General features: G+C 43.1%; 1 pseudogene; it reads left to right on the top strand.

The window, feature by feature from the left end:
- Nucleotides 1-1843: 1843 nt before the first annotated feature.
- Nucleotides 1844-2940, top strand: LOC117012922 (transcription elongation factor A protein 3-like; annotated as a pseudogene).
- The last annotated feature ends 5112 nt before the right edge of the window (nt 2941-8052 follow it).

Here is an 8052-nt window from a genome sequence, read left to right as displayed (position 1 = left end):
TGGGGCCAGGTACCTGTAGTGAGGGCCCAACAAATGACAGTTTTTATAACAGGCTAAAGGCAGTTGTGATAACCTTGAAAGTCCCTCAGTCCTGAGAAGGCACAGCCCCTGCTTATCACACCTGGGGCAAGCCTTCCTTCCTCTATCCTTGAGATTCCTTGGAGTCAGCTTTGACTTTAAGTATCTACTCCAAGGTGCTTACCAATTCCTTCAGTCTCAAAACTTGGTGTAAAGGGCTTCCATGCTGGATTAAAGCCAGGATTACCAGTAAGCGTGGACGAGGAACACCCATGGAAGTTGTAGATGTATTGCTTCTTGGAGCAAGAAAAGCATGACTTTGGATTTGAATCTAGTGTCCTTTATTGCTTTATGGAGATCTTATGTAAATCACTTAATACCTTTGAGCCTCATTTTGTAGATCGTTGAGTGGCATTAAAGACTCCTCAAAAAATTATCCAAAATCTAGAAAGCCACGCATATGCATAGAACTGTGCACATGCTGAGGAAAGACCTGAAAATACTCTAAATTCTCATCTTTGGCTAGCCTTGAGGCAAGCAGGAAGTGAAGGCTATAAACACCCTAGCTGATGTTGAAGGTACGACACAATACACACACAGAGCCCTTTCGCAAAGACTCGGAGACTTGTTGGTTCTGGGCACTTAAAAGAATCTGTCCAATCATTGTCTATCAACTAGGCTAAGTGAGAATAGATTTCAGTGGCCACATATGAAAAAAAAATTATAGACTTTATAGAATTATTTCAGAAAGGTCACCAAACAAACAAATAAAAAAACAATAACAAAGCTTGGACAGGGGAAGAATCTGATTTTAAGATTTGCCTCATTAAATTACTTAAAATGTTCAGTTTCCAACAAAATTATGACACATGAAAAGAAACAAGGATGTAGGACATATTCACAGGGTAAAAAAGAGAAGTCAACATAAACTATCCTTGAGGAAGTCCAGATGTTGAACTAACTACACAAAGACTTTAAATTAGGTATTTTAAATATGTTTAAAAACTAAACAAAATCATATCTAAAGAACTAAAGGAAAGTATGAGAATAGTGTCTCACTAAGTAGAAAATATCAAAAGAGATATAGAAATTATTAAAAACAACCAAACAAAAATTCTGAAGTTAAAAATTACAATAACTGAAATTAAGAAATTACTAGAGGAGTTCAACAGCAGATTTGAGCAGGCAGGGGAAAGAATGAGGAAACACAAAGAAAGATATATTGAAACAAAAGGGAAAAAAAGAATGAAAAAAAATGAACAGGATTCTGAAACTTGTGGAACACCAAAAATTTTCACCAACGTACGTGTAATGGGAGTCCTGGAGAGAGAGAAAGAGAGAGAAGGACTATATGAATCAATAATGGCTTAAAATACCAAAATTTGATGAAAAGCATTAATTGACACATCCAGAAAGCTCAACAACCTCCAAATAGGATAAACTGAGAGATTCACACCAAGACACCTCATAATCAAACTGTGAAAAGCAAAAGACAATGAGATAATTTGAAAGCAGCAAAAGAGAAGCAACTCATCACATATAAAAGGTCCTCAATAAGATTAAAAGCTGATTTATCATCAAAAATTACACGGGGCCGAAGGCAGTGGCATGATTTATTCAAAATGCCGAAAGCAGAAACTGTCAACCAGGAATTCTATGTTGGACAAAATTATCCTTCACACGTGAAGGAGCAATTAAGACATTTTCACATAAATAAAAACAGAGAGATATTGCAGGTAGCAAACCTATCCTGCAAAAGCAAAACAAGGCCAAAAGGAGTCCTTCAGGCTGAAACAAAACACATTAGACAGATGCAAAAATTCACATGCCCCTGTGCCCCTCCCCCCACCAGGCGTTGTGGACCAACAAGGGCCAGAAAGAGGAGACACTGAGCGTCACCCAAACGCTGGCGAAGATGATGGCCAGGAAGAACATGGACGGGGCCCTCGACCTTCTGAAGAAGCTGAACAGCTGTCAGAGCCCATCCAGCTGCTCCAGACAACCAGGATTGGCGCCTGCAAGCACCGCTCAGGCAAGGAGGTGGCGTCCTTCGCCAAAGTCCTCATCAAAAACTGGAAATGGCCGCTGGACTCCCCTGGATTCTGCAAAGGAGAAAAAGGAGAGGAACGACAAAATGCAAAGAAGAAAGAAAAAGGGCTCGACTGTTCCAATTGGAAGCCAGAGGCCGGCCTTTCTCCACCAAGAGAAAAACGAGGGGAAGAGCCCCAAAGACGGGAGAGATTCTGTAGACTCTAAGTCTTCGTCTACCTCCTCTGCTAAAAGGCCACCTATGGAAAGATCAAACCGCAACAAATGGAAAGTGGAGACCCCCCTCAAAATACCCAGCAGCCCCTGGAGCCCCACCTTTGCCCCCTCTGTCTGCCTCCGGGTGCCCTGCTGTCTCACTGGGGACTCTGTCCCAGACCGGTGTGTGGAGATGCTCTCAGAGCCTGGAAGGCGGATTACAAAGGCTATAGCGTCAACTGTGACAAGATGGCATCAGAAGTTGAAGCTCACATCTACCAGGAGCTCAAAAGCACAGACAGGAAGTACCGGAACCGCGTAGGCAGCCGCCAAATCAGCAACCTTAAGGACCGTAGGAAGCCCGGCCCGCGGCGGAACACGCTCAGCGAGGCCATCTCCGCCGGTGTCATTGCCAGGATGACCGCAGAGGAAATGGCCAGTGACGAGCCGTGGGAATTGAGGGACGCCATGACCCAGGAGGCTGTCCGTGAGCACCAGATGGCCAAGACAGGTGGCATCACTCCTGACCTCCTCCAGTGCCACAAATGCAAGTAGCGTACCTGTAACCAGGTGCAGACACGCAGCGCTGATGAGCCCATAACCACCTTTGTCTTATGCAATGAATGTGGCAATTACTGGAAGTTCTGCTGGCAGAACTGCCAGCTAGGATTTCAGTGAACACAGTGAGAAAGAGAAAGCACTAAGCCAACAAAGCTGGGGGAAAAAATTAAAATTAAAAAAAATTCACATGAAGAAGTAAAAAGCATCAGTAAGCTCTAATGCGTCTTTTGGAGCAAATCTTAATATAAGACCCCGGTCTTATTTTTGGGGAAACAGGTACATAGGTCAATATAAAAGACAGTATGAATGTATGTTTATTTCTATTTTTCTTTTTTGTATTTTTGTAGTTTGTTTGGATTTATTTGTATTTTTTATTTGTATTTTTGTCTCCTAAGAGAAGCAGTATAAGGCAATCATAATTATGTGTTATAGACATGCAGTGTATGAAGATGTGATTTGTGTGACAATAAGAGCAAAATGAAGGAGGGTTAAGGAATGAAGTTAATAGAAACAACATTTTTTGTGTACTATTGAAATTAAGTTAATATTAATCCAAACTACATTGTTGGAAATTAACATATTAATTGTAATTCCCCAAAGAATGCACTAAGAAAATAAATTTTAAAAAGAATAGTAAAGACAGGGACTTTGAATGCGGCATTTGAAAAACACCTGCAGAGAGTGCCAAAAAAATGTATACACATTTTAAGAAAGGAAAAAACTGTATTAAAATTGTAATGCTCAATATACATGGATAACAAAAGATGAATACAAGTCATGTGTATGCTTTTTTTGGCACCCTCGGTATTTAACACAAAAGAAAGCATAGAGGAAGAGAAGATCAAAAAAAAAAAAAAAACATGACACATAGAAACAAATAACATAATGACAGATTTAAATCCTATCTTATCCGTAATTTACTTTAAGTATAAATGGATTAAATACTAATTGAATGGCTGGATTTGGCAGGATGGACTAGAAAAAACATGACCCTCAAAGAAGATATAAAAAGAAAATGTTTAATAAACACACAAAAATATGCTCGACATCATTAGTCATTACGGAAAAGCAAATCAAAACCACAGTAATACACCACTTTGTACATACAAGGGTGGCTATAATAAAAAACGAATGTATGGTTACAAGTGTTGATGAGAATATGAAGCAATTGGAACCCTCATACATTCCTGTGAGAATGTAAAATGGTACAGTCACTATAGAAAACAATTTGGTAGTTTCTCAAAAAGTCAGACATAGAGTTACCATGTTACCCTGCAATTCTACCCGAAGGAGCTACCCAGGAGAATCAAAAACATAGTTTCATACAAAGAGTTGAGCATGAATGTTTATAGCCTCGTTGTTCACAATAGCCAAAAAGTAGAAACAACCCAAATGTCCATCAAGTGATGAAAGAATAAACAAAATGCAGTATATCCATACAATGGAATAAAAAGGAATAAAGTGCTGATATATGCTACAGCATGGATAAATCTTGAAAACATTATGTTAAGTGAAAGATGCCACATATAGCATGTGAAATGTCCAGATGCAAATTAGTAGAGATAGAAAGAAAGTAGATTAGTGATTGCCAGGGCCTGGGAACAGGGAGAGGGATGACTAATGGATATTAGTTTACTTTTTAGAGTGATGAGAATATTCATCACTCTAAAATTAAAGAGTGGTGAGGGTTGCACAACTTTGTAAATGTACTAAAATGGAATCATCCAGTTTAAAAAAGTGAATATGAATTATGAATTCATATCTCAATTTTTGAAAAAGCATAAATTATATCTCAGGTTTTGACAAAGTTATGAGTTAATGTATGTAGATCCCTGACTATTACTTGGCACGTATTCAGTAAATAACATAGTCAGTGAATTATTTTTTTCTCTCTTTCTTTTCATCTTCCACTGTGCACCTTAAAACCTCAATCTGAACTACTTGCCTCTGAGAGTCTCTGCCAGGTGGCGTCAGCTTTTTGGGCTGTGAAGTCAAGTTTGTAATCTCAATTTCCTGAAAGCCAGATGTCCCTTTGGTCTCAGACTCACTTTAATGGTTTACAGGCAGATGTCAGATCCTCAGAACTGGAAATGACGCAGAGACTCTGTAGATATTCTCCACTCCTCAACTAGATGCCTGAGGATACAGTACCCAGAGAAGGTGTGGCATGCCCAGGCCTGACCTAGTACCAAGCTCCCGTCTGGCGCTTGAGCTTCTGCATTTAACTCCTTGCTGTCTTTCCTTCTCTGCCTTCCTGCCTCTCTGCCAGGATCCCACAGGGTCCTGTCCAGAGGTGATGTAAGGGGTGTGACCCGGCCCAAGCAACTGAGTCAGTGTGTGGCCTGTATCTTCGAAAATGTGTGTGTAAGTGGCTCAAAAGTCAGACAACAAAAGTGGAACCGTAAGCCAACAGCAATCATTCTCCAGCTGTCTGGATGTGGAAGGAAGCTGGCTATTCCACTGGGGAAACCACTTTCAGGCTCCCTGCTATTCAGCAGTTTCAGATCAGGCCTCATTGGAAAAAGGAAGGGTTGGAAATGAAGAGCTCATTTCTTTTCTTTTTCTTTTTTTTCCTCTTCGATTTCTTGCTTTCATTTTCTTTAAATATATACCCAGAAGTGGGATTGCTAGATCATACAGTAGTTCTATTTTTAATGTTTTGAGGAACCTCCATAGTGGCTGAACCAATTTACATTCCCCTCAAGAGTGCCCAGATATCCCTTTTCTCCACATCCTCGCCAACAATTGTTATCTCTTGTCTTTTTGATGATAGCCGTTCTAACAGGTCTTAGGTGATAGCTCACAATGGTTTTGATTTGCATTTTCCTGATGATAAGTCATCATGAGTATCTTTTCAAGCAACAATAGCAAAAATTAATAACTGGGACTACATCAAACTAAAAAACTTCTGCACGACAAAAGAAACCATGAACAAAATGAAAAAGAAACCTGCAAAATGAGAGAAAATTTTTGCAAATTACATATTTAATAAGGGGTTAATATCCAAAATCTATACAGAACTTACACGATTCAATAACAAAAAACCCAATGTGATTTAAAAATGGGTAAAGGAAGTGAATAGACATTTTTCTGAAGAAGAGCTCATTTTCTGATGTAAGAAAGTGAAAAGGGAACTTCATGGCACAGAGATAACTTTTACTAGAGAGGCATTTTTAGTTTCCATTAGTGGGTGTAATGACGAGTGGGTGTAATGACTAGAGGGAGCCAAGGGAATGAGGAAAGAGGAGATGGAAGACAGGAGTGAGTTCAGAGGACAGACCCCATAGTGTAAGGGCAGGTTGGGATCTAAGGTGAGAGCTGACCCAAGAATGGAACCTGCAATTTCATGTTCAGTTGTTTGTTCTCCTGCATGGTGATTCCTGAAAACTTGGTCGCAGAGCAAGTAACATAACCCGTCCATGAGTTAGCTCGAGAATGCCAGGAGGGAGAGGAATGGAGGCTGAGTTTACATTTGGGTTTACAGGAGAAGAGGTTGGACGTGACGGAAGAAAAGCTCAGAGTAGCATTTCAGACTGGGCCGTGAAAAGAGCCACATCTCGGAGCATGTAGCACTAGGGGAATGCTAATCCTGGGGAGCGGTTAGATTTCTTTCATCAGTGTGGTGTGTGGTCTCGAGTTTTGGCAGATAACCAAGGAAAGGTAACCACAGGAGGCTGGCAAACACAGCACTGAAGGGTGCTGGATTCTTCTGAAATGTCAGAGGCTCCATGGGGAGAAGCCCGCTGGGCACACAGGGGAGGGAGGGACGTGTGGTGGAGGGGAAAGGCGCGGGCAGAGACAAGGAGTTTGGGATGAGTAGGTTTCTTGGGCTTGTCTGAGACAACATCACTGATGTTCTAGCTCCGAGAAATTCTGGATGAATCTGAACAGAGGAGCTAAGGCTACAGAGTGGTGAGATTGGCATGATAGGGAAGGGGGGCCCAGAGCAAAGGACGGGCTAGATGGGATGGGGGCGCAGACTAAGGACAGGAGATGGGGGTGCTTAGGAGCAGGCAAGGGGGAAGGTGCCTTCGTGCAGGGGCCTGGGGTGTGCAGCACAAAGGAAGGGACAGTGTCCAATGCCAAGCAATGGGGGAGACTTAGTGCCGAAGAAGGACTGGTACTTAGGACTGGTTACATAAAGGCCAGCGACGGGAAAGATTTAGTGCCCAGAAAGAGGACAGAAATGCCAGAGCGGGGAGCTAAGGCCTAGGGATGAGTAAATCCCTAGCTGGGAAGTTGGGAGGTCAAATTTCGGGGGGAGCTCAGTGACCAGGGTAGTGAGGCCAGAGCCAGGGCTGGCCGGGAAACGACCTTCTATGGGGGCTGAGAACTCTTGAGACCTGGCCACACGCTGCCACCTGCCCCACTCTGCCTACTCCTTGCTTCTTCCTTCCATTCACTGCAGCAGCCTCTCCTCACTTGGCATACAGCGGGGACATGCAAGAGTAGACATGAAGCCCCACAGGGGCAGAGAAGCTGAGGCAGCCTGCGGGCTGCAGCTCTTGACCATGGGCCCCACCCCAGGGCTGAGGCTGGTGGCTTCTGGGGCTGGACAGGCTAGAGCAGAGAGTAGGCAGGGGCTTCTGCCTGGCCCCACTGACCTCTAGCCAGTATTCCCTTCCCTTCTGCAGCTGTCCAATGACACCCCCGCCTATGAAAGAGCTTGTCAAACAAGGCCTGCAGGCCAGGGAAGGGGGCCGTGTTCTCCTAATGCCAGATTTCCAGGGCCTGGATTGCTCTTGCGTGGTGCTGAGGCACCCATGCCTCATTCAGCTGCCAGCAGCCAGCAGCCAGCAGCCCCAGCTGGGTTCCTGTAACCCATTCAAAAGAGAAATGGAAAGGACTTTGAACCATCTCATCCAGCTTTTTACAGATGGAGAAATAGAGGGCTTAGACAGGAAATGTGCCAAAGGGCTCTTAGGAAGTCGGTGGCAGGGCCAGAACAAGAACCCAGGCATCCTGGCTCCAGGTTACTGTCTTTTCCCACACATCTTATGCCTCCCAAACCTGCATGGCTTTCAGATCATGCCAGGGGATGAACAGCTCTGCCATTCATTAACTAGGTGATTTTGGCAAGTCAGTTAGCTTCCCCAAAGCTCAGTTTCTTCATCTCTACTATGGGTGTAATGCAAGCAGTGTCATCAGGCTTATTAGATTCAATAGGCGGTCACATTCTCCAGCTCTCATCCTTCACATACATGGTAAAGGTTCTTAGCCTTCTGAAAC

Source organism: Rhinolophus ferrumequinum, chromosome 21 (assembly GCF_004115265.2).
Source record: "Rhinolophus ferrumequinum isolate MPI-CBG mRhiFer1 chromosome 21, mRhiFer1_v1.p, whole genome shotgun sequence".
NCBI lineage: Eukaryota > Metazoa > Chordata > Mammalia > Chiroptera > Rhinolophidae > Rhinolophus > Rhinolophus ferrumequinum.
Note: the sequence above shows the minus strand (reverse complement) of the source record. Positions and strands in the feature narration are given on the sequence as shown.